The sequence below is a fragment of the Myotis daubentonii genome, chromosome 1 (assembly GCF_963259705.1).
Source record: "Myotis daubentonii chromosome 1, mMyoDau2.1, whole genome shotgun sequence".
Classification (NCBI taxonomy): domain Eukaryota; kingdom Metazoa; phylum Chordata; class Mammalia; order Chiroptera; family Vespertilionidae; genus Myotis; species Myotis daubentonii.
The window spans coordinates 81314056-81341356 of NC_081840.1; the positions used below are offsets into that span (position 1 = coordinate 81314056).

The 27301-nt window shown below is 34.9% G+C and overlaps 1 protein-coding gene across 9 annotated transcripts in view; it reads right to left on the reverse strand.

Annotated features, from left to right (window-relative positions):
* Positions 1–27301, reverse strand: part of NOVA1 (NOVA alternative splicing regulator 1) — a 149973-nt gene that overhangs the window by 88920 nt on the left and 33752 nt on the right. For 3 of the 9 annotated variants that reach the window (XM_059709589.1, XM_059709571.1, XM_059709580.1), the window contains one exon: positions 12731–12832. The exons of 4 other annotated variants lie outside the window; for them this stretch is intronic. The gene's annotated coding sequence lies outside the window, so the exon portion shown is untranslated. Of the gene's footprint in view, positions 1–11705; positions 11767–12730; positions 12833–27301 lie in introns of all 9 variants that reach the window. 2 more of the 9 variants (XM_059709606.1, XM_059709598.1) reach the window with 1 other exon arrangement.

Here is a 27301-nt window from a genome sequence, read left to right on the forward strand (position 1 = left end):
CAGTATAGCTTCAAACCAAAGAGCTATTTAGGTGTTGTCTAGAATTTTTGGGCTCCTCAGCAATGGGGTACCCCATAATTCAAACTGTAGTCACCCAGAATCTCCATATGTCAAAGGGATTGGAGGGAGATAATGAACAATGAACAAATTACTTTCCTATGATTAGAAAAAAAAATGCCTATCCTAAACCAATAGAAAATATGATAAAAGGAAAATATTTTGAACATTTGCACCAAAAATTAAAAACAGCAATAAGATAAGAATAAACTTAGGTGTATAACATTACTAATGTAAAAATAGATAAAGTTGATTATTGTTTTTATGACTGTCTAGAACTATATGCAAGCATACTTAATATAATTGTTCAATAAAATAGACAAGTAAAATAGAGAAAATTATAATATTCCTATATGTGGTAGGTTGAATAATGGCCTCTCAAATAAAATCCATATCCTAATCCCTAAAACTGATAAATGTCCTCTTATATGGCAAAGGGGACTTGCAGATGTGATTAAATATACTTCAAATGGAGAGATTAATCTAGATTGTCCAGGTGGGGCCCAAATATAATCAAAGGGTCCTTATAAGAGGAAGGCAAGAATGTCAATGGAGGATGTAGGTGTAATGATAGAAACAAAAGGTTGGAGCAATTCAAGAAAGGGGTCTAGCCTTGACCGGTTTTGCTCAGTGGATAGAGCGTCGGCCTGCGGACTGGGGGGTCCCAGGTTCCATTCCTGTCAAGGGCATGTACCTTAGTTGTGGGTACATCCCCAGTAGGGAGTGTGCAGGAGGCAGCTGATCGATGTTTCTCTCTCATCCATGTTTCTAACTCTCTATCCCTCTCCCTTGCTCTCTGTAAAAAATCAATAAAATATATTTTTTTTAAAAAGGGGGGGTCTGAAGCCAAGGAAAGCAGGCAGACTCCATAAACTAAAAAGAGGCAAGGAAAGGGATTCTCTCTACAGGCTCCAAAGAACCAGTAATATGATCTTGTACTTCTGGCTCTAGAACTGTGAGAGAATAAATGCGTGCTGTTTTAAAACACAGAATTTGTGATAACTGTGACCACAGAAGACTAACATACTATAAAACATCAGTTAAAAAATATTTAAAGAGCAACTAGAAATGATATTAAATTAAAAAAAAACTAAGAATAATCTAAATAAAATGTATTAAGACATCTACACAGAAAAAAGCTTTACTAAGAAAGAAAAGAAAAAAATAATCTCAGTTCATATATGAAATCTTACATAGTACAATGATATTTTGTGCAAGCAAGTTAGTAGTTTTAACACAATTTTACTAAAATATAAAGTAGGAATGGTTTATTTGCAAAGAACATTGGCAAAATGATTCTTAAGTTCAAAGGAAAAAGGCACGTAATAACATATTGGAATAGTGTCTACGTAAAGAAGAATAGAATCAGGACACTACTACCCTAATAGAGCACTCAAAATAAAAAGACACTACAAAGCAGCAACAAGTAAAACAATGGACCACAACAAATACCCCTCCCCACAAACACCAGAATACATACAAATTTAGCATGTTATTAGTATATATGATTCCTCAAAAGTGATACTGCTGGCATAACTGAAGAAAATACAGTGAGAATTTTCCCTCCTGAATCTGAAAATATTCTATATAAATGAGAGAGTTACAACATAAAAAATTAGATCAAACCACCTATGTATAACCTCAGAATGAGGAAAGTTACTTTAAGCATGGACATGATGAAAGGAAAAATGGTAGAGTTGACCATAAAAATATTTTTAAATTTGTATGTGAAAAACACCATAATTGTTTTACATAAATTCTTTTTGGAGGGCAGGGCCCAGATGGGGAGAAGTGGGCCAACATTTTAAAAGCATACAATTTTTTTGGAAAGTTTGATGAGAAACAGACACATGCATACTGTTACTAGGAGTGTAAACTGATTTACATTTTTTAAAGCATAATTCAGCAATGAATATTCAAATGTCTTAAAATATTGCATATACTTCTAAGACCCAGAAAATACACTGTATGTTCAGTAATTTATCCTAACAGAACAATCATAATGAACACTAAAATTTCATCACAATAATATACACCTTTATTTACATTTTAAAAGATTGAAACAAATCTAAAATAAAGGATTGATTAAATATATTATAATAAATGCCTAAGTTGGAATATTCTGTATATATTAAAAAATCATGCCTGTGAAGAATGAAGAATATGTATCAGCTAAATATGCACGTTACAATAAAAAGATAAAAAAGCTCTATATACAGTGTGATCTGTTTTATAAATAAATGTGTAATAAGACTAGAAGAAAGCATAGAAATAGATTCACAAGAGCTATTTTTAATCTTTAAAACTTTCCTTAATTCATGAAAATAAATGGTATTTTTATATTCAGAAACAGTTTAATTTGATCACAGGAAAATGAAAAATCTTAAGCTAGGAGTTTTTTCTTCAAAGGGTAAAAAAGTCATATTAGAAAAAAAAATTTCATTGATTGGATTCTATGAAAATATAAAATTCTTCATATAAAAAATGCCATAAATGAAGATGAAAACAACTGACAAAAGAAATCACAAGGGTATGGGATAAATGATTAATATCGTTATATTATCCACGTCACAAACTATATTAATTACCTACAATATGCCCCAAAATATTCTAGCCCCAGAGAGCACAGCAGTAAACAAATCAGAGTAGACACCTGCCTTCAAGGTTCTTTCATTCTAACTGGAAAGGACAGGTAGTAATTAAGTAATGAATAACTTCAGGCAGTGATAAATGCTATGAAGATCTTAAAAGATTCGGAAGAAAACAAACAAAATAGAGGCAGTAATGTGACAGATTATGAAAAGGGTGAGAAGGGATGTTATGTTAGGAGTTTGGGAACAGCGCCTCTAAGCAGTGATATTTGAGCTGAAACATGAATGATGAGACAAAGTCAACCATGTGAGATGGGAGGAAGAGGGATCCATAAAACTGAAAATCCTAAGTGCAAAATGCCTCCAGACTAGACAGAGATTGGCCTGTTTGAGAAATGGTCAAACTCTAGAGCATAATGTGTAGGGGGAGGAGACTGACATTAGATATAATCAAAAAAATCTCAAGGGCAAATCATGTTGGGACTTTTAAAACATCATGAAAAGTTAAAATGGCTATTCAGAACAATGGGAAAAACAGCAACATCAAACAAGACACAATTCACAACTGAAAAAATACAATTGGTCAAGCAATACACACACTGAAATCTCAGCTTAGCTAGTAATCAAAGGTACGCAAATTAAAATAGCAGTATATAAATTTTTACCTTTCATTATTAATGTACAATGATGGTGAGTTGAAAAAAATGACAAAAGATTATTTATGCTGGCAAAAAATGAAAAAAACAACAACTAAATAATCAAAAATAGAGGTGTAATTTAAATAAATTATGGTACATTTTTACCATGGAAAAGTGTATGTCCATTAAATTCTATCTTCAAAGAGCAGTTAGTATTTAATTATGCCTGATACTGTTGATTACACCATTTCTAATCCATTCACAGATTTAACAGTGCTCCTCTAAAATATTCTACCTCTCATCATTTCTAGAACAAAAAGCCCTAAATCACCATAATTTCTGTGATTACCTCAATAACTTCCTAATAATTACCTTTTCTATTCCCCCATGCCTTTCTACACAGCGGGAAGAAAGATTTCCTCAGTTTTAACCATCCTAACATTTGAGCGCCCAATGTCTTCACAGTCTAACAATACTAAAATTTTAACTCCTTGCTATGGTCCACTTGATCTGGCTCCAACATTATATAAAAAACCTCACTGCCTGCTACACACTCTCTCTAACAATGCTCAACACATACAGCATTTCTTTTTTTCTGAACATGCTAAATTCATTCAGATCCAGGTCTTTGTCTGCTATTCCTGAGGCCTGGAATGTGATTTTCTTTCTCCTAATCATTGAGAGCTCAACTCAAATATCTCTTCTTTGAGATGTTTGCTCTTGCTATCCTAGCTAAAGTATACTACTCCACAACTCTTGTTATCAAGTGCACTTATTTCCTTTATACTATTTATGTTTACCTAAAATTATGTATTTTTAGTGTTATATATTTATGTAATTCTCTTCACTTACAGAAATATAAAACTCCATGAGATCAGAGACTTTCTGTATTCCCAGCATGTAGGACAGTTCTTTGCACTTAGCAGTTAGTATTGAATGAATGAATGAATGAATGAATGAATGAATAGTAATAATAGAATACTATACAAATAATAGAATTTTAATTATATTAAATTATAACTATGAATAGATATCATATAGTAGGGTATAAAAGTAATGTATGCTAACCTAATATAGAAAAAACTAGAAAACAGTTAAAGCAAATTTAGATTTCATACTTTATTTTATAGAAGCCATAATAAAATTAAACACTCTTGACAACTTACATCTTCAAAGAATTAGGACATTCGATTTTTTAAAAGTAAGTTAATAAAATTAAGAGCTCTTTTGTATATACATTACCTGGGCATAAATAGATGACATACATATAAAAATATACACACATACACACTAAAAGAAAGAGGAGTGACAGAAAATGTGATTACATTAATCCAAATATTCAAAATGATAGACTGAAAAGAATTTTTAAGAGAACACATTTAAAGATTTTCTTATTTCTTTATAACAATAACATTCATTCAAATAATTTTATAAAATACTCTAAAAAACAGAATAAGCACATATTCAAATTCAGTCTGATATGAAATAGCACCTTCAAAAATAAAAATTTTCAGAAACCAGTGATCATCTTCGAAGACTATATAATAAGAGGCAAGGCGGAAAATTAGGTTATCTATAAAGTTCTAGAACAGGGAACATTAAAATACAGCCGATACTCTTAGGTGGTCATTGTATCCTCTTACTAGAATAAATCAGATTCTTAGTGGAAATGGAAGCTGGGTTGGAGACTTAAGTAAGGATTTACTGAGATTATTCTGCATGGAAAGTAAAAAGGTAAATAAAAGCAAAAAAATGAGGAAGTGGAAATAATAGGATAACAATCAATTCAAAGAGGAGGGATATTATTTTGACCCTGCATCACAAGGTACATGGTGAAGCCATAACAAGAATGATTGTTGTTGGGAGGCTGAATGAGAATTGAGGACTAAAGATTTGGTTTGATTTCAGACATGCTGAATCTGTCATAACCTGCAGCACAGGAAAAAAATGTGAAGTTAAAATTCCAGAGAGAAGCATAATAAAAATTTATTACAGCCAATTTCCTTATTTCACTTATATCCATAATATGAGTAAGGTATTTTGCACACAAGCCCTCTCTGGGATTAAGTATAAAATAAAGAACTAGGTTTCTGATTAAGTTTAAGGTTTGTTACCATTTATCTTTTAAAATATTTCACTTGCCCCATTAAAAAATATTTCTAAAATAAGTCATACAGTATTACAATTGAAAAATAGTCATTTAAAAGGGAAAAAAATAATATTTAAAAATGAAGTATGTTTCAGATAATATATATTGAAAAACTATATTTTTAAGCATTACTGTTCCTACCTGATAATTGTTAGCAATATATACCAGATGCTTCTTAAAAACTCTCTGGATTATAGTGTTCCCAAGTATGCTCACAAAAACTTAGAAAAACAGAATTTTGTTCTTCTAATACTGAACTTTCTTCATATAACAATATTCAACTTAAACTAACTGAAAAATACATGAGTAATTAATGTTACAAATTTAGTGAGGCAAATAGAATGTCTGAGTTACTGCAATGGTTGGAGAGTGAGTAAACTAACAGGAATAAACAGTGTTTATTGATAACTAAAACTGAGAATCACTTGGTCATAATTTATAGTTTGTTCACTGTTATCAAAACACAGAAACAAAAGTGCACTAGTGTAAGAAATGACTAAATATAAGTAATTGTATACATTAAAATTCTTGGCATCTACACTGCTTGAAATGCAAATGATTCTGAGATCTGCCATATTTAGCATTTCACCTAACATTTTCATTCATCAAAATTCCTAAGCCAATAAGTGTTAATGGATAAAATCATCACAAATGAAATATTAAGATGTCACCAGTAATATTGGTGAAAGTTAGTAAATAAGGTAAAATTTTTCTTAAAAACTTTATATAAGGTAGTCCATATAGCAATGTGGAGAATAAAACAGTGAAAAATTACGGGGATATTTTAACATAAATTAATTTACCTTCTCTCAAACTTTAATGATCTGATTTGAAGAAAAAATATTTTCCTATTTTACCTTAATATAATACCTGTAATCATTTGGTACTTTCCCAAGAAAAAAAAATTAAATAAGAGAAATTTTTCAATTATCTCTACTTACAATGCTATTTTGATTCCTTAGTAATCTAATTATTATTTATTTGCCTGACCATATATATTTAAAGAATCCTAATTTTTACTTAATTTCACTAATAAAAACTGCATTAAGTTATTCCGTTGAGGAATGACAGATATTCAATGCTACACTTCAAATTATTTAAGGCAACTTATTTACAGAAATCAAAGAAAATAACAAAAATTAAGTCTGATTGAATAGTATTTTATTTCCAACACACTATAAATTAGAAAATTTAATTTTCTATTCTAGTGTTACTGGTGGGGAGCTTATAACCAATGTTCTTGGTGACGAACAGTTTGCTTTTTAGCCATTTCTGACTATATTTAGTGATGCAATTTGAAATGTGGAAGAATTTCAAAAAGAAAGTATCCTATAATAAAAAATTGTGAATAAAATGTTCATTTTATTATTATTTTTTATTTTCAATATGAACCTGCTTGGTATACCTGGTTTTCCTTATTTATCATAGTTAACTCCATCAAGTATAATAAAACTAAAAAGAAAAATAATGAGACGCAGAGAAAATAAAAGAAAATCAACTGTACCAAAACAGAACTAAAGCCTAAAAGGAGCTTGCCAAAGAATGGATGAAGATCAATACGACTGTGTTAAAAACTAACAAATAAACAAAATCAGAGGCATATAAACTATTTCTTGCCCCCTTAGGAATAAGGATGGAAATAAAAATGGAAAATTAATTACTCAATAATAATTTTGTAAACTTTAATCTCAGGTTTCAGGAAAGATTCATTAATTCAGCAAATAATGCTCTGAACATGTAACAGAGACTAGCAGTAAGGGGGATTCACCAATAAATAAGTCAGTGGCTGTCTCAAAAATGCTCACAATCTAGTCAGGGAGACAGACATACTTACAGATTATACAATAACACTTTTAAATGTACAGTATTAGAACACAGAACACAGTAGAAAGAATTATTTATTTCTAACAGCTAAACCAATGAAGACTTCACCTAAATTGAGCACCAAAGATTGGATAGGATTCATTAGGAGGAAAAGATAGCAAGGATATTCCACACTCCCACAAGAGCATCAGACAAGGCATGGAAAGTAGAAATGGATGAACATTCATAGAAATTCAAAGAATGCAAGGTGACCCTTGTGGCCTCAGTGTTAAGTGGATATAACAGAATGTTAAAATGGGAAGTTTTCCTTGTCTTAGTTTTAGACAAGGACCCAGTGCTAAGAACAATGATCCAAGTACTAGAATTCAGGTGAAAGATCATATATGTAACTTAGAAAGACTGGGTCAGGCATCCTTTAGACTATCACTCATATAAAAAAGGTAAGCATATACTGGAGAAAGGGAACTTATATTTGTGTGAGGAAGAAATAAAACAGTGATTCACTCAGAGTTTGGACTTTTGTGTTTTTGTGTTTTTTGTGTGTGTGTGTTTTTTTACAGAACACTAAAAGATTGGTATAAAAACTGGACTTAGCCTGAAGAAAATCTTAAGACTAGAAGGCATGATGACCTCACTCTGGGCTTAGAAATGTCCAGAAGTTCCATTCCAGAGTTTGTGGAGTTATTTTCCCATGGGACAGATAAGAACCCCCTAGGGGGGAAAAATAGCACTGGGGCATTTTTAAGGGAACTCTACTCAGAGGACTACAAAAGGAACAAGATAACCCCAGAAGAAAGAGGCTGGAGGTAAACCAGAAAGTCACAGACTAAGGAGGATAATCAAAAGAAGACAAAGTAACTAACCACTACAACAAGGAATTACAACTGGGTTATCCCCAAACAGTGGGAGTCTTTGCTAAACCCAGACAAGTAAGATAAAGAATCCAGAAGAGATAAAGACACTTGAACAGCTTTTATCAAAGAGCAGAAAATAATATTTAGATTGGTATTTCAGGTACAAGTGACAGGAAATAATAAAGTAAACTTCTGCTTGCACACTAGTGAGCTCATCTCTTTTAACAAATCCCGTAAAAGTAGTAAATGGTGGGCAAAGCAGTCTGATTAAAAAGCCACATTTTGATACGATTATTGAGTCTGAAATCTATTCTATAAATATAGGAGAATTAAAGTTATTTTTTAAAGAGTACTAATTATATAATTATATGTTTTTAGTTCATTTCGGGGGAACCTACATCTATTTATAAAATATTAATTCGTTTTCTGAGTTGCAGGAACTCTGTTAAGTACTGGGGAAAAGAAGTTAAAGGCAGACTTCACCCTCAAAAAATTTACAAAGGACACATGCAAAGGCAGTTTCTTCGCATGTGCTAACTACCAGAACAGGAGTAAGCAAACAACAGGATTAAATAGAAGGGTAATCTAACAAAAGTATATTGGAGAAGAAGGCATAGGAAACACTTTAAGAAGAAATCTAAAGTGAAACCTGAGGGAAGAGGTTGAGTTATAGAGATGACAGAACCCCAGGGATGGATGGGTGTAAGTGATGAAGGAAGACAAAGGCCCAAAGAAAGTATAACATATTCCGGAAACTGCAACAAGTTTAGTATCAACCAATAAATACATGCAGTTTGCAAGGAAAGAAATGAAATGAAGACGGGGACATAAGGAGGAACCAGATCACATGTCTAATTAGGAAATTTGGACTTTTATCTTAAGGACAATACTAATTTTTCATATACTAACATATTGGTATAGACTAAGCACTCTTTCACATTGTTTTTTCCTCACAACAACCCTGTGAGGTAGGTATAATAATTCACAATTAACAGATAAGAAAAACCCTTAAAGTTATGAAATATTTACACTTAATTAAACAGCTACAAAGAGGCAGCCAGGATTCTAAATCAGAAAATACATTAGGGAGATGACACACACACAAACACACACACACACACTTACTTTACCCATAACACAGAGAGATTTCAGCGTTCAAGGTAAATTTTTAAGTAATAATGCTTATTAATTTAGAATTAAAGATAAAAAAGATTTGTGGCATCAAAAGTTCTTGTTGCAAACAAACATTTAAAATTTTCAACTAATTCAATTTATATTGATAAATAACTGCAGAATTCATAAAAATAGGCAGGAATTAACTGCTATATAAGATAAAATGAGCAAAAAAAATGAAATTATTATATAGTATTTTACCTCCATATATCTGCCTGAGGTTATCTGGAAGGCAAGAACCTTTTCACATTTATTTCTAAAATATATAAATTCAAACTGCACTTATTGTTCTATGGACTTAGTTTATATTTTGAATTATAAAACATAATGTCTGAATCCTAAGTTTAAGTGAAGTTACTCAAATATAAACAATTTAGTATAAAAAGAACTGTTCACCTAATGTTAAATTGCAAAATCATCTGCCTGTTATTCACAATAAAACACCTGAAAATTTTCATATCCTTATCAAATCATAAGAATTTGTTCACACAAATTTGGTAAAAGAATTTTTAAAAATATTATTGGGATAAATATAAAAATATGCCCCTAATTTAAAAAATAGATTATATATTTTGTAAAACTGAGAATATCTGAGAATTTTAAAATATCCATTTAAAAATGTATGTTTTTCAAATTAGTTTAAGTTGTATAAAATCTATACTCAAAATATGTTTCATTATGTCTTTTTATTTTCTCATCATTTTCATTATTTCTTCAGTTGGTCCAAAATAATTATTTTTAAAGCCTATAACTGAAAGCTAGAAGTTGCCAAAACTATAGAGGTCAAAGTACATATCATTAAGTATTTAAAATTTATATTACCATGTATGCATTTGGTTATTTTTTTCTATTTCAAATAGAAAATTATAAAGAGGGAGGGTGAAAAAATAAAGTTTTCATTAAGATCTATTTACCCTTGATCTAGTAATTATTTCTGAATTCCAAAATTGTAAGTAAAGTAAGTTTAATTATAAGCCTGACTATAAGTCTGGTCCTTCAGAATAAGATGAAGAGCCCTCCCTTGAAAAACAATCTAATGAAGATATTAGGTTTCTATATTTTATGCAATGAGGATAATTTCTAAATAAAATACGTAAATGTTCCAAACATACAATTTAACTAAAAACCAACATTTTCCTTTATTTTGGGGTATAAAAATTGTACATGTATATTAAATTCAAATAATATACCAGTATATTCCATTAAAATGAAAGTTTCCAAGTGCCTTGGTTGCGGGCACATCCCTAGTGGGGAGTGTGCAGGAGGCAGCTGATCGATGTTTCTCTCTCATCGATGTTTCTAACTCTCTATCCCTTTCCCTTCCTCTCTGTAAAAAAATCAATAAAATATATTTTTAAAAAATAGAATACAATAAGTTGTGAAATGTACATCATCCACCAAAGGTCTAATATATAATAATTAAATACCTAGCCGAAACCGGTTTGGCTCAGTGGATAGAGCGTCGGCCTGAGGACTGAAAGGTCCCAGGTTCGATTCCGGTCAAGGGCATGTACCTGGGTTGCGGGCATATCCCCAGTAGGAGATGTGCAGGAGGCAGCTGATCGATGTTTCTCTCTCATCGATGTTTCTGACTCTCTATCTCTCTCCCTTCCTCTCTGTAAAAAATCAATAAAATATATATTAAAAAAAAGTAAATAAATAATTAAATACCTTGAATAATTGAAAAATATATACTCAGATATGCACTAGAGTTTGTATCTTTTCACTAAAATATTTTTTAAAACCATACAAAACATTTGCTCTATTCTGTTAAGTGTGATTACTTTGGTTAATAAAATGAATGGAATTCCGCAATACTTACAATTACACTGTTTGCAGAAAATGCAAAGGAACCAATTATAGAAAGTTAAATATTTCATATTTAATTCATAAAATACCCTCTTGCTAGAGATACATAGGTACACTATATTATGTCTAGATTACAGTCTTTCAAATACTAAGTTTACTTCTTTAGTGCTTTTACTATTGAATGAAGTATTAAGTCTATGCAAAGGGGAAAACGCATTAATTTTTTTGGTAATATTTACCTACATTCTACTCTGAGTGTAAATAAAGGCTAGTTTTTCTAATTTATCTGATATTTCTGTGATAAACAAGATATTGAGAATTGTACTTTATTTAATCTCAAAAAAAATCAGAAGAATGGGATAACGCCACTACAAAATTAGAAATAGTTGAAAATCTTTGTAGGAAGTCAGATCTCTTATTTTGACTCCAAAATTCTATCACTTGCCATTTAATTAATGCAAATAATATTCTAACTCAACAGAACCACTTACACCAAAATATCTTGGTTACATAATGTAAAGTACAATTCCAAACACACAGAATTATACCCCTGAATTGAACAGAAAACACTTACAGAAAGGGTCTCTAGAAAATAATTTCTTCCACCCACCTCATTTTACAAGTATGTAAACTGTGGCCCAGAGAGGCTTTTATCTGCTTTCATTGAGAATCTATAGGTATAGAAATATATACAAATATCATTTAACTTATGACATATAATTTAGATTAGCTAAAACAAATGACACTATTTCATATGACTAAGACTGTAAATACTAAGACCCTAATTTCTTGTCATAGAAATGTCTTTGGATACACAAAAATTAATTAAAAAAACAATTGATAACTAGTACATTATACTATTGACTAAAAAAGGCAAAACAATGTAACAATCCATGTCATATTATTTAACAAGAGACACACTTTCTAATGTTATTTTCCTATCCTTTAAGGCATGAAAATGCCACACTATTACTAAAGATAGCACTCTTGTAAAATTGCTTTTACAAAGGAAAAAAGAAAATAATTAAATAATTGAATAGAAGAGAGAAACTGAAATACATTAAGTGGAAGTTCAAATATTTACTATTTCTTCTCTCCCAGTCTTTGTTTCAATATGTTAAAAAAAAATTCAAAATTGATGTTTCCAAAACAAAGAATGAAAAGAAAAACTAGATTCAAATTTTTGTGGCAAAAATTTCACCAAAGACTGAAAGTATTAAAACTAAGGCATAAAACACAGCAAGCAAAGCTAATTAGGATGTTCCGGTTGAATTATGCATTGATTTGCTACTTTAAGAACACAGCTCTAAATTCATATAATAAGGGTTTGGTTATTTGAAAATATTTAAAAAAACACACTCATTCTTCTAAGTTTCAATAAAAGTGTAATACTTAGAAAAACATTTGAGTTTCATTTGCTTTTAGAATAAAATAATATCCAAGGAGTGCATCCATTTGTTTATTATTTAGTTCAGTCCCAATCACAAATTAGATGACCTTAGCATAAAATTTAGAGCCAGGAGAGCAGCACTAAGTTTAACTGACCTCAATACATTTTCAAATGGTGCTTCCCAGTTATTTGTTATTCTCTCTTATTGGGTTTTCCAGTCTAGAGTGGGTACACAAAAAACTTACAGTCTATGTAGTACTCCTAGTCAGTTTCACTCTGCAGATGGCACAGTGGAGAAATACCTTCTGTACAGGACCATGTACAATTTCTTCTGCAGCTGTCAGCACCTAGGGGAAAGTGCGCTGTTAAACAGTTGCTGCGTTCCACCTCAGAAGTGGCTGCAATTCGGTGGTGGGTGAAGTGATTCCTGTACATATATACAGGGATGAAAAGTACTATAGAAAATGAAAATATTTAACAACAAAAGTGGCTGTCTGAAAACTGTGCCACTGCAAAACAGAATACATCATTCAATCACAAGAGCCCTACACAGATGGGCTACCATTCATTTAGAAGTTGAATGTTAAGAATGATTGAAGAAAAAAATAGAAATACAGTCATTCAATTCATAACATAACTATAAATCAGTGTTAAAACATCTGTGCTGAAAAAATTAAGACTAAACATTTATATACGGATTTATATCATTATTTCTATAGTAATTTACTTCAAATCTGGCAAGTGTATACATAAGATTCTTTAATCTGTTCAGCTAATTTAATGCTTTTGTTTTAAATGACAATTCAAGGGAAAAAATCAAAATAGGTGAGATATCAGAATTGTATCATATGTAACATTAAATATATAAAAAAGAAAAAAAAATTCTGAAACTGTAAATTACTTTATGTGAAAAACACACAATGGAATAACTAGTCCTAAAAACTAGAAACGGTTATATTAGTTTTCATATAATGAAGATTTATAGTAATCCCATTATAAAATGACAAGTTCTCTTCTCCAAAGTCACAATGAGTTAGAATCTAGATACAGTCTTCATCCTTCCAAACAATGAGTTAACCTGGTGTATGATAAAGTTAGTTCAGTAATACAGAAAATAATTACATTTTACTTTTACTATAACAACGCCATTTCTACTTATCTTTGATGTAATCAGAAGATAAAACTCACAAATTATTCTCTGAAAAACATCACTGAATAATTAAGCTATCTTTCTTTCTAATCTTCTATCTCAGGGTCACAGCCACTATGTTTATACTACTTTGAAGAGGTAACTATTTACTTCAAAATAACACATTTAGGTTCCTGACAGATTGAGGGTGCTCTAAGCAAAGTCCAACAAACTGGACCACTAAAAAGTGTCCTATATGTCAAACTTTTCTCAATCTCACTTGCCATAACAGACTTTATTTATTTTGGCACACACTTAATGTAGTCAAAGATAGCTGACAATTTCAGCTTTAAATTCTCTCCAGAATAAGGCATACAATACATAAATATTTCATTTGAGTGACAAGAGATGGTAGAAGAAAAAGAAAGTACAGAGTACCCTAGACTCTTTATTAAAAGAAGACATAGATCAGGGATTCTCAACCTGGGCTCCATGTATGGAATTTAGGGAACTCAGGAATTCTGCAAAATTGCATATGAAAATATAGACATATTATACAGGTTCATAGATTTTTATAGAAAATGGGCCATAAGTTTTTGTCATAATCTCAAAAGGCTACTGATAAGTGACATGAAGACACTCAATTGAGTAAGTAGCAGTAAATCACTTATTAAATGGCTAACTCTGAGTGGCTGTTTCTTCTTATGTAAAATGAGTAACAGACACAAGGATGTTCCAACAACTAAATGCAATAACTTACATGGTACAATAATTAACCTATTATTATCAGTAATAGTAATAATTGTTCAAAAGAGTTGCCTCAAACAACCAACACTTTCTTACAGAGTCCCATCTATGTTTACTGCTATATAACTTCATGTTAGTTTTATTGAGTTGTAGCTTCTAGATTTATTTAGCTGTGTCTTCTCAAAAAGGACCAATATTATAAGCTATATAGTTCTGCATTATTTACATATCAAAATGTTACATACACATTTTAGAATACTGCTTCATACTCCTAGAGTCTACATTTCCCAAAAAGCCCACTGATCCCTTGTATGATGCCGCACTTACTCAGAACAGGTACAGGTACGTAAAGCATTTGTTTTATTTGCTTCAATAGTTTATATAAAAGAATTTAATTTCCTTTACCTGTCTCTCCTTTCATTCACACAATACATACAAACAAACAAAACTAAAATTGAAGGATCTATCAATAGATCACATTTTCTGAAAAGGCTATACAAGTAACACTTTTACTTTTATAAATCATTTTCCTTACTCTTCAGGTTAGTTTTCTGAAGGTAACAGACACAAGAAATATTCACAGATAACATCCTTTAAAAAAGAATCCTTGAATTAAAACATATAGACTAACCTTGCCTCTAAGATGAATTCACAATATTATAAACAGTATTATAAAACAGTATATGGTGCTCTTCAAGGCTGTGGTAACCTGTAAATACTCATCAAAATGACCAATGAAATATTAGCAAGTATTAATGATACTCAGTGAAGAGACAGAAGATTTGTAATATGTATGAAACGATATCATATAATGCAACTACATAGTTAATTTCCAATCATTTCAAATGTAAAGAACCTTTTGTAGAGTCTTCTCATGATAGCAGTTACACTGTATGTATTCACACATTAATAAAATATACTTCAGTAAGAACGAAGGGAATAAGCTTTAAGTGAAAGAACAGAAGACAGAAGCATAATAAGCATTCAGAGTAACTACAATAAAAAGGATATGAGTAGAATATAGAGTATATGCCGGGGTAATGAGGAGGACAACAGGCATAGGCCCAATTATGCTAAGGAAAATTTTATTTCAAAGGATGGCATTTTGATAAGCATTTTACAAAAATCACTTTAGCAGCAGCATGAAAAATGAATTAGAGATGTGGTTCAAATGGGATGGAAGCAATGGGAATATATAGTTAAGAATAATAAAAGATCTATTAAAAATGAAATAAATATATACACTATATAAAACATTAAAGAATAAAAATTATGGGATAAGTCAAAGCTATTTCTAAAATTTGAGTATAGAAACTAGCATTCATTCACTCATCCATTTATTTACTCAATTTTCTCCAGTGGGTCAGGTCCCATTTTAGGCACTGAGCAAAAAGGAATGTACAAACATGCCAATGACTTGCCCTTTGGAAGCTAATGAAAGAGACAGATAAAAAGTGAATTACTAAATTTCCTATATAATAAAGGCTAATATGCAAATTGTCCCTACAGGTGGGAGTTTAACCAACTGGGAGGTAGACGTGCACTGACCACCAGGGGGCAGAGCAGAACATGGCTGGTGTCTGCGAGCTGCGGAGCTGGCAGCGGGAGACAATGGAGGCGCTGCTGGCCCCTATGGGCCCCCACATGGAATGGCGGAGCAGGTGAGTGGGCAGTGCCAGGCCAAGGCGGGTGTGAAGGGGGGCCCCCCCCGGCCTGCAGCCGGGGGAAGGGAGGCTCCGGCTAGGGATCCTACCCATGCACGAATTTCAGGCACTGGGCCTAGTATAATTAATGTATGAAAATGATTCACACCTAAATAAAAAAATATCCCAGTTATAGGAAGAGAGTGACAAACATATTATTTTAACAGAGAAATCAGAGAAAAGCTAAGGAAGTTGCCTTATTTGAATGAAATCGTTTCCAAATAATGTGGAATGAGTCCACAGGCTACCTGGGGTAAGAATAATGCAGACAGATGGAATAGGAAGATCAAAGCTCTGAATCAGGAACAAGTGATCCAAATTTTAACTTGGGGTCAGATCACACAGGGCCTTGGAGACCATAATAAGGACTTTGGGGTGTTATTTTGGGGGGGAGGGGGTGGTTTAGAGAAAGCAACTGCAGAATTTTAACTGGGGGAGTGATATAACTTATTTAATCTTTTAAAAGTATGGTATCAGCCATTATGGTGGAACTGATGGTAGACACCAAGAATGGAAGTATTAGCAAGACTATGGTAAAATTTACATAATAGAATATCAGATGGGACTTTTCCCATTGTCCAGGGATTGGTAATTAGAATCCAAGAGTAAGAACAAAGAATAATCAATCAAGATTACTAATTCAGAAGATAGCCTAAACAAGTGGTAGCCAACTACTCCATAACTTAAACATCTTTACCTTTCTCAGTTCCTCTTTACCCCACATTGACCAATCCCATACCAAGGTGAATGAGGCAATCATCTGAATTTGCTGCACTGACTTAATGTAGGTGGACAATGCTGTTGCCAAGAGTTCATATCAAGCAAGAATGGGTCCAAAATATCAAGAAGGAAAGACTGGTATCTTATCTCTCATCTGGACCTCAGCTTGTGTTGAGACTTGCTTATTATCCCATGCTCACTCTCCCTCCCATTGCCCATTTGAGGGGAAGGGAACGATAACCTGGAGTTGGAAACGTGGGCAGAGAGAACTGGAGTCATCTGCAATAGCAAAGAATGTCTTGGCTTTGAAAGCAGCTGGACTTGAGCCTCCAAACAATGGGGACCCCAACAGCCAGAGGCTATGGGTATACTACAAAGGTAGAAATGGAGAAAGAGTAGAAAAAGCAAGCCAGAACGGGAAAGTGTAACCTTCCAAAAACACCTTATCCTCCAAAAATGTTTTGTACATATGTTGCATCAGAGATCTAGCATTTGTCTTTCTTTCCCCGCCAAAGGCATGAGGTCTAGTCAGTGCTAGGCAGAAAAGCAGAATGAAAAAAGAAAACAAAAGTGTCACTTAAGAGAGCCTTTGTCCCCTTTCCATTTCTCTTCTAGGCTCAACACCCAGGATGAAAACTGAAATATAAATGAAAGAGCAAATCACTCTTGGTTCACTGGAGTTAGCAGAGTGACTGACTAGATTCAACCCTTTCCACACTCCAAGATCCTAGGAGGGCCTAAGCAGCACAAGTAGAAACAGAAAAGTTAAGTTTTAAATTAGGCTCTGAGGTAAAAATTCAAACTAGTCAGATGCAACTGACTTTACTAGATTAAAGTAAGATTGAACATATCTTCTGAACTGTCCAGAAAGGTATAACATTTTCTTGTGATGAGTAAAGCAACACAATAACTGATTTGACCAACAATAAGCAAAGGTCATATTGGAGAAAAAGAAAACCATATCATGGTTGCTTTTGACTTTCTCTTTCTAAAACATTCTACAAAAATCTAGCTGACTGCCTGCATTATCCTATTCTTATTTTTAAAAACTGATAATTAGATAACTAATGATTGTTTTACAAGGAATTCCTTATATTTTATCCTTGCATAAAAGTTACAGAAATATTCTGAACATTTACAAATAATAGGTCTTATTACAAATACTAACAAATATACATTATTTTATACATTTGTGAAGAACACTATGTTGTATAGAAGTTAAAAATAAAATCCCCTAAATAAAACACCAAACTAGAAGCCTGACGCACAATAGGCCCCAAGGAAGGAAAACGCAGAAAAAGAAAAAAACAAATCAGAAGGTTTGTGTTAAAGAACACTTTCAATATTCATATTGGAATAATCTAAAAACAATTTTAGAGAAAACTCTGCTCTGATTCATAGTTTAATAACTTGGGACTTTCCCCTAAACCGAGTCATGCTCTTTCCAGTAATTTGATATTTAAATTAATATTTGATGGGACTTCCCTAAAATAAATAAATAAATTATTTATTTATTTATTTATTTATTTATTTATTTATTTCAGAGAGGAAGGGAAAGGAAAAGAGAGAAACATTGATGAAGAGAAAAAATCATTGATCGGCTGCCTCCTGCACACCCCCTACTGGGGATGGAGCCCACAACCTGGGCATATGCCCTGACCAGGAATCGAACCATGACCTCCTGGTTCATAGGTTGAGGCTTAACCACCGAACCATGCCAGCTGGGCTCAAGTATATTTTTTTTAATAAATTAAAGTATCAGTATTTTATGTGACCAAGTTGTACATAATCTTATCTCTGTTTAAATGTCATATTTATATGCCAGACTTTTAATTTGACTCATGATTGCAAACATACCAGTGCACTCATGTATAGATCCATGCATGTGAAAATATGATGATTTTTTTCCATTTTTGTGTCTAGTTTTGTGTGTTTGTGAACAAACAATAAACTTTTATTGTAAGGCTAAATAAATTATCATATTTTTAGATAATACAGCATCCTATAATTTTGATGTTTATAATTCTTTATGTAATGTTCCTCTTATTTTTATAATCACTCATCATCCTAAATTATGCCATGTATATTAAACATATACTTTATAAGTCAGTCCTCAGAGATTCAGCATAATAAAGAGAAAGTAATGGGAGTCAAAATTATAAAACTAGGTTCTATATTTATGGCTTTTTTCTAGTCCACTTTTTCATATGATATAAGAATATCAGTTATAAAGTGTAAAAAAATCATACAGACTCAAGTAATACAAATATACGTGTTCACTGTTAGTAAATAATGTTAGCCAAATTGTCAACACAGTATTGAAGGGCAAGCACCAAGTTGGAAGACTGACACCATCTGACTTCAATGCTTATTATAAAGTTACAGTAATCAAAGTAGGAAGAGAATAGTCCAGAAATAAAACCACACAAATATAATCAACTGATCTTTGACACATGACAAATAAAATTCAATGTTGAAGAACAGCCTTTTCAACAAATGGTGCTGGCACAACTGGACATCCACATGCAATAAAATAAAAATAAATCTAGATGCAAACAATAAACCATTCATAAGATTAGCTCAAAGGGATCAAAGACAAAGAAAGCTATAAGACTCTGAGAATAAAAAAAAAATCTAGGTAACATCGGGATTGACAATGACTTTATAGGTATAACATTAAAAGCATAATTCATGTAAGAGGAAAAATGATCACTAGATTTCAATAAAATTAAAAACTTCTGCTCTACAAAAAAACACTGTTAGGAGAATGAGAAAACAAACTATGATGGGGAGGAAAACATTTGCAAAACACGTATCTGATAAAGGATTAGTAACCTAAATATACAAAGAACTCTTAAAATTCAACAAATAGAAAACAAACAATCCAATTTAAAAAATGGGCAAAAGATCTGATCAAACACCAAAAAATGCAACTGATGACATCTAAGCATATGAAAAGATGCTGAAGTCATATGGAAAGTGTATTAGTTTTTTTAGGGCTGGCAACACAAAGTACCATAAACTGGATGAAGTAAACAACAGAAACTGTCTCACAGTTTTGGAGGCTAAAAATCCGAAATCAAGGTGTTGGCAGGGTTGGTTCCTTCTGAGGGCTGTGAGGGAAGGATCAGATTCCAGGCCTCAATTCTTGGCTTATAGATGGCAGTCTTCATGTTCCCAGGCATTCTCCCTGTATGCATATCTCTGTGTCCAAATTTCCCTTTTTTATAAAGACACCAGTCACATTGGATTAGGACCCACTGTAATGATCCCACTTTAAATTGACTAACTCTGTGAGGACTCTATCCCCAAATAAAGACATGTTCTGAGGTACTGGGAATTAGGACTTCAACATATGAAATTGGGGAGACAAAATTCAATCTTTATTTAACTGCAAATTTAAAGAACGAGCTATAATTATGCACCTATTAGAATGGCTAAAATTCAAAACTCTGACAACACCAAACACTGATAAGATGTGCAGCAACTGGAACTCTCATTTATTGTTAGTGGGAATGCAAAAATGGGTGCAGCCCCTTTGGCAGTTTCTTTCAAAGTAAACATACTCTTACCATATGATTCAGCAATCACATTCCTTGGTATTTACCCAAATGAGCTGAAAACTATGTCTAAACAAAAGCTTACACACAATGTTTATAGCAGTTTTATTCATAATTGCCAAACATTGGAAGCAACTGAGATGTCCATCAACAGGTGAACTAATAAACAGTGTTATGTTGACATGATGGAATATTATTCAGTGATAAAAATATATGAGCTATCATGCCATAAAAAAGTCTTAGCAGTTCTCAACTTTCCTAATGCTGAGACCCTTTAATACAGTTCCTCATGTTGTGGTGACCTCCAATTTCATTGTTACAAATTCAACATAATTAAAGCATAATGATTAATCACAAAAACATTATGTAATTATATATGTGTTTTCCGATGGTCTTAGGCAGCCCCTGTGAAAGGGTCGTTCAACCCCCAAAGGGGTCACGACCCACAGGTTGAGAACCTCTGACTTAAAGGAACCTTAAATATATATTGCAAAATGAAAAAGTCAGTCTGAAAAGGCTTCATATGCAAGTATGATATTCTGGAAAAGGCAAAACTAGGAAAAGTAAAAATATCACTGGTTGCCAGAGATTCATAAGGAGGAAAGGAAGAATGAATAGGAGGGAAAAGCTAGCTGTTGTTCTATTAAGAATGACAAGAAATAAAAGGTTAGGGTAATTACATGAAAATAAAAATAGGCTCTCAAAATCTAAATACAAATGCTGAAAATATTATTTTTCAGCAATAGTCATGTCAGTAAATTATGGAAAAGATACATTATATATGATTTAAAAAATGGTGACTTGAGTGCAATGCAGGTAGAGAAACAATGGTACACTGTTACAATGGCTGATATGGAAATGAGTTTATCAAGGTAAAAGTTTTTGTGTTCCTCATTTTCCCAATGACATTATTTTGCAAAACTATTGTTTTATACAGTATTACCAGTTTGTTTGTTTTCAATTTGAGACTTCTTTTCCAGACTACTTGCAGTTAAACGAAACACAGTGAAGAAGCATAATAAGCATTTCATATATTCAAAATAAGACATAAATCTAAACATACAGCCACCAAAACTTGCTTTCATCACATACAAGTAACATTTCCAGTTTCTAGGATCACAGTTCATATTAAGCTATATATTTATAAAGGCAATTCATGCTCCAATACTCAATAAAATTGTAATCTATATATAGAAAAGTTATAACTGGCAAACGGTTTAAATAGGCCAAGACATTTTAGTTTCAAAATGTGCTATTTTAATTTCAGAAACCCAGATAAATGCAATGAATATAACAGTATTGAGAGTTTGAGATTATATTTTTTTAAAATATTCATGCTATACTTACTTTAACCATTCTAAAAATTCCCTAGCCTACCTGATTTTAGAATGAAACTAGGTAACACTGATCACCATATTGCAATATAAAAGTTCTGACTAAAAGAATTCAAGGATAAGTTTTCTCTCCCTGCTTATATGTTAACTATCTTATTTAGATGCAATAGAAAATTTATAGGGACAAGGGAATTTGAAATTAGCTATGAAATGAGTTTTTACCAGAAGGAAGGAGTTTTCTACCCTTTGAAGTTAAAAATTATTTTCTACAGTGTGTAGATCTAGCCATACTCCAATTTATTTTCTAGTATTCTTCTGTAATGTTAATGATGCTAATACATCTTTTCTAAAAAAAAACAAACAAAAAATAAACACCAAAAAAATATCAATTTTAGAAAAATATAAAAATATCCTGTTAGTGCCGAAACCGGTTTGGCTCAGTGGATAGACCGTCAGCCTGCGGACTGAAAGGTCCCAGGTTCGATTCCAGTCAAGGGCATGTACCTGGGATGCAGGCATATCCCCGGTGGGAGATGTGCAGGAGGCAGCTGATCAATGTTTCTCTCTCATTGATGTTTCTAACTCTCTATCTCTCTCCCTTCCTCTCTGTAAAAAATCAATAAAATATATTTTAAAAAAATATCCTGGTAGTTATGTTAAGGAAAATATTTAAACAGATAAAATTTGATTTGGAATCCACCAATGTAGAATTTATTCTGACCCTCATCGTAAATTAAATACTCTATATTTTCTAGTATAACTCTGGGAAGGATATTGAATGTCTATTTTTAAAATATGAGATAATTGTAAGTTTTAATGTAATTTTTATGTGATGTGGCCAGGTTTATATTGGAGACTCTCTTATATCAAATACTATTGACATTTTCAAACCCAAATATCCATGAATGATATTCAAAAAAAATTTCATTCAAATTTATATTTTATAATGACACTAAAAACAAATATACATTTCACCAGACCATCTTCCTACTTTAAGGATGCCAAAAATGTACGCAAATTTCTCAGAACGCCTTATCCTATCTAATAAAAGACAAACATGGTAATTAGCGTATGTCCGCTACCCTTCCCATTGGCTAATCAGCAAGATATGCAAATTAACTGCCAGCCAACATGGCGGCCGGCAGCCAGGAAGCTTGAAGCTAACATGAGGCTTGCTTGCTTCAGTGACGGAGGAAACCAATGTTCCCCGCCTGCCTTGCCAGCATCTGAGCTTGCAGTTTGAAACATTGTTACAAATATAGAAGCTAAACAAAACCCCAGAAACCTGCTTTCAGCCAGCCAGGATCTCAGAGCTGGAGTTGATACAGTGTTTCGAATATAGAACCCAAACAAACCAGATACCTGCTTTCAGCAGCAGAGGCCTCAGAGCTGGAGCCTGAGCAAAAGCTGGCCCAGAATAAAGAAAAAAGAAAAAAAGGGGCAGTTGGGAGCTTCAGTCACCCGCCAACCTGAAAACAGCCCTCAGCCCCTCACCCAGACTGGCCAGGCACCCCAGGGTGGATCCCCACCCTGAAGGGTGTGTGACCAGCTGCAAACAGCCATCATCCTCTCACCCAGGCTGGCCAGGCACCCCAGTGGGGACCCCCACCCTGATTCAGGACACCCTTCAAGGCAAACCACCCGGCCCCCACCCGTGCACCAGGCCTCTATCCTATATAGTAAAAGGGTAAAATGCCTCCCGGCACCAGGATCAGTGTGACAGGGGGCACCGCCCAAAACCCCTGATCTCCCTGCGGCTCTGTATGTGACAGGGGGCGGGGGCACAACCTCCCTATCCGCCCTGCTCTGTGTGTGACAGGGTGCGGCACCCCAACACCCCCCCCCCACAGGCCCTGCTCTGTGTGTGATGGGGTAGAGTCATAACCTCCCCATCAGCCCTGCCCTGAGTGTGAGAATGGCAGTGCCCCAACCCCCTGATCGGCCCTGCTGTGTGGGTGATAGAAGGCGGCGCCCCAACCCCCCCCCCCCATGGGCCCTGCTCTGTGTGTGATGGGGTAGAGCCATAACCTCCCCATCGGCCCTGCCCTGAGTGTAACAGTGGCAGCGCCCTAACCCCCTGATCGGCCCTGCTCTGTAGGTGATAGAGGGCGGCACCCCAACCCCCTGATCCGCCCTGCTCTGTGCATGACACGGGGGAGCTCCCCAACCTCCTGATGGGCCCTGCTCTGTGCGTGATAGGGTACGGAACCCCAACCCCCTTGATGGGCCAAGTTCTGTGAGTGACAGGGGGCAGCCCCCCAACCCCCGGATTGGCCCTGCTCTGTGCGTGACAGGGGGTGGCGCCGCAACCTCCCCATCGACCCTGCCTTGAGTATGACAGGGTGCGGTGCCCCAACCCCCCAATCAGCCCTACCCTGAGCGTGACTGAGGGTGGCATCGCAACCTCCCGATCCGCCCTGCTCTGTGCATGACAGGGGGCGGCGCCCCAACTCCCCAATCGGCCCTGCTCTGAGCCCGACCAGGGGCTGCACCTAGGGATTGGGCCTGCCCTCCGCCACCAGGGAGCAGGCCTAAACCAGCAGGTCGTTATCTCCTGAGGGGTCCCAGACTGCGAGAGGGCACAGCCGAGCTGAGGGACACCCCCCTCCCCGCCGAGTGCACAAATTTTTGTGCACCGGGCCTCTAGTATGTCTATAATATAATTCATCATATTTAATAATATATATTCTTAAATAATTTAATAAAATAAAAATATTAAGTCTTTACCAGAAGTTATAGAAATATGACATTGAAATTATGTATTGTGTTAATATATTAATATAAACAATTAATTGTCTAAGGAAAAATAAATTGGATGTCTATGCCATGTAGAGAAACACAGGGCAGAGGTTATCAAACAAAGATGTGTTCTATAACTTTCTGAGGCTTTTTGGAGATAAAATAAAGTAACATCAGTCTTCCCAACTCACAGAAAAATTAGATTAAGGGATAGAATTACATAATTTTGAGATCTTTCTAATCTACACTAATAAAAGACAAACATGCAAATTGACCGTACATTCACTAAGACTTAACCACGCCCGGCAGCCAATGGTAGACACTATATGCAAATTAACCCAACCAAGATGGTGGTCATCAGCCACGGAGCTGGAGCAAGCAGGAGGCGTGGTTGTGCCAATGATGGAAGAAGCCAAGCTTCCCGCCTGCCACGGCCACTCTGAGCTCAACTCAAAGCAACAAAGTTTCAATTATAGAAGGTAAATAAACCCCAGATACCTGCTTTCAGCCAGCCGTGGCCACGGACCGGACGCCTCAGCCAGAGGTGTTAGGCCTGGGCAGGGGCGGAGCCTGCAACCACGGGGAGCTGGGGGTCCCCTGCCCAGGCCTGACACCTCTGCCAGAGGCCTCAAGCCTGGTCAAGGGGCCGATCCGGTGATTGGTGATCGGAGGGTAATGAGGGTCAACTCCTCTGGCCGCGGCATCAGGCCTGGGCGGGGGGCGGAGCCGGGGATTGGGGGGATATGATGGTCCCCTTGCCCAGGCCTGAAGCCTGGGTCAGAGGCATCAGGCTTGGGCAGGGGGTGGAGCAAGCGATCAGAGGGAGATGAGGGTCCCCTGCCCAGGCATGATTCCTGGGCCAGAGGCCTCAGGCCTGGGCGGGGGCCAGAGCCAGTGATCAGGGGGAGATGGGGGTCCCCTGTCCAAGCCTGACACCTCTGGCGGAGGCGTCAGGCCTGGGCAAGGGTCCGATCAGGCGATCGGAGGGTGATGGGGGTCTACGCCTCTGGCCGAGGCATCAGGCCTGGGCTGGGGGCAGAACCAGTGATGGGGGAAATGAGGGTCCCCTGCCCAGGCCTGACAGAGGCGTCAGGCCTGGGCAAGGGGCTGATCCTGCGATTGGAGGGTGATGGGGGTCAACGCCTGAGGGCTCCCAGTATGTGAGAGGGGGCAGGCTGGGCTGAGGGACACTCCCCCCACACACACACACACACACCCAGTGCACAAATTTCGTGCACCGGGCCCCTAGTATTAGTATAAAAGAAAACTTAAATGTAGTAAACAGAAATTATTCTTAACATTATTTAAAAATAAAGTTTTGTTTATTTATAACTTTATATCTTGCAAACAAGATTTAAAAATTATCAAGCAAAACATTTGAATAGGATCAACTCATTAGTCCTCTCTTTTTAATTATCCCTAGAGTTTAGAACATTGTGTCCTACTTCAGACAGTGAATGCCATTTTTAAAAAAATTACTTAGAGGAATGGTGATAAGTGGTAATTAACAGTTTGTATTAAAATTTTATGTTAGTAAAATTATTCTTCTCTAAATAAGTAATAATTTACATATGTGTGTTTGTGTATCACAGTGTATTTCTAAGCTATCAGATTCTCTTCCCATTCAGTTATATGAAAATCTATCGACTTGCCTTATTTAAAGTCATTTTTAAGATATATGCTCATTTAATTAACTCGGCATCATGAAGTTTTGTAGACTTCTGATCTATAATAATAGAGTACCAACCTCACGTTCTAGAACAGCTGTTCTCAACCTGTGGGTCGCGGCACCTTTGGCGGTTGAACGACCCTTTCACAGGGGTTGCCTAAGACCATCCTGCATATCAGATATTTACATTATGATTCATAACAGTAGCAACATTACAGTTATGAAGTAGCAAAGAAAATAATTTTATGGTTGGGTCACAACATGAGGAACTGTATTTAAAGGGACAAAAGGTTGAGAACCACTGCTCTAGAAGTTCTCAGATTCAAGTCTTTCTGCCATTTACTAGTCAGGTGATATTAGGCATATTACTTATCATTCTGTTTCCTGACCTGCAAAATGAGGACAATCGTGTCTTTTTAACTGGATTTGTTTGAAATTTAGGTGGAAATCTACATTAAAACATTTAGAATAAGGCTAACACCTAGCAAAGCACCTCAAAAATGCTATTTCTTATTATTGTTACTATTGTTAATACCATTATTATTGTGGTTAAGTATGAAAGACTGAGCCTACTCCCTCCCAAAGTTCCACTAATATTACAAAAGGTACAAAACCAAAGGACCAGGAGAAGGTTTTAGAAAATGAACAACTCAAGCAGACAACTAATAATTGATTTGGCACAGCAGAGGAAGCTGTAAACTGCATGGCATAAAAGAAAGAATAATATAAGAATCAGCATAAGTTAACTAACAGGAAGTCAGGGGTAATGCTAGCACTAAATACTGAGGGATTCTCTAAAAGCCTATGTAGAGAACACTTCCGCACACAGGTTAATTATGCCATTCCACTTGCCCTCTTTTCTTTTATCCCCAGAAGATCACTATTGAATATCTTGAACCAGAGAGGTTCCTGACTTAGAACTACCAAGCACAAAAAGGTAGACCCCAAGGAAGAGCAAGGCTCAGTTGAGCTGAACTGGTTCTTAAAAGCTGTCCAGCAGGTGTAAACCATCCAGAAAGAATATCTGAAAATTCACTGGGGAACATTTAAGACCCCAGAAAACAAACATGTAGAGACCACTGTTAGGTATAGTCTCTACCTTTCCCCTGTGCTCCATCACACCCCACTTTGGGCTCTAGCCCTCCCAGCGGTTTTTCTATTATCCTTATTACAGGTTTGCAGGACACAATTACCGGCTTCCAGTTTCTGATAAAT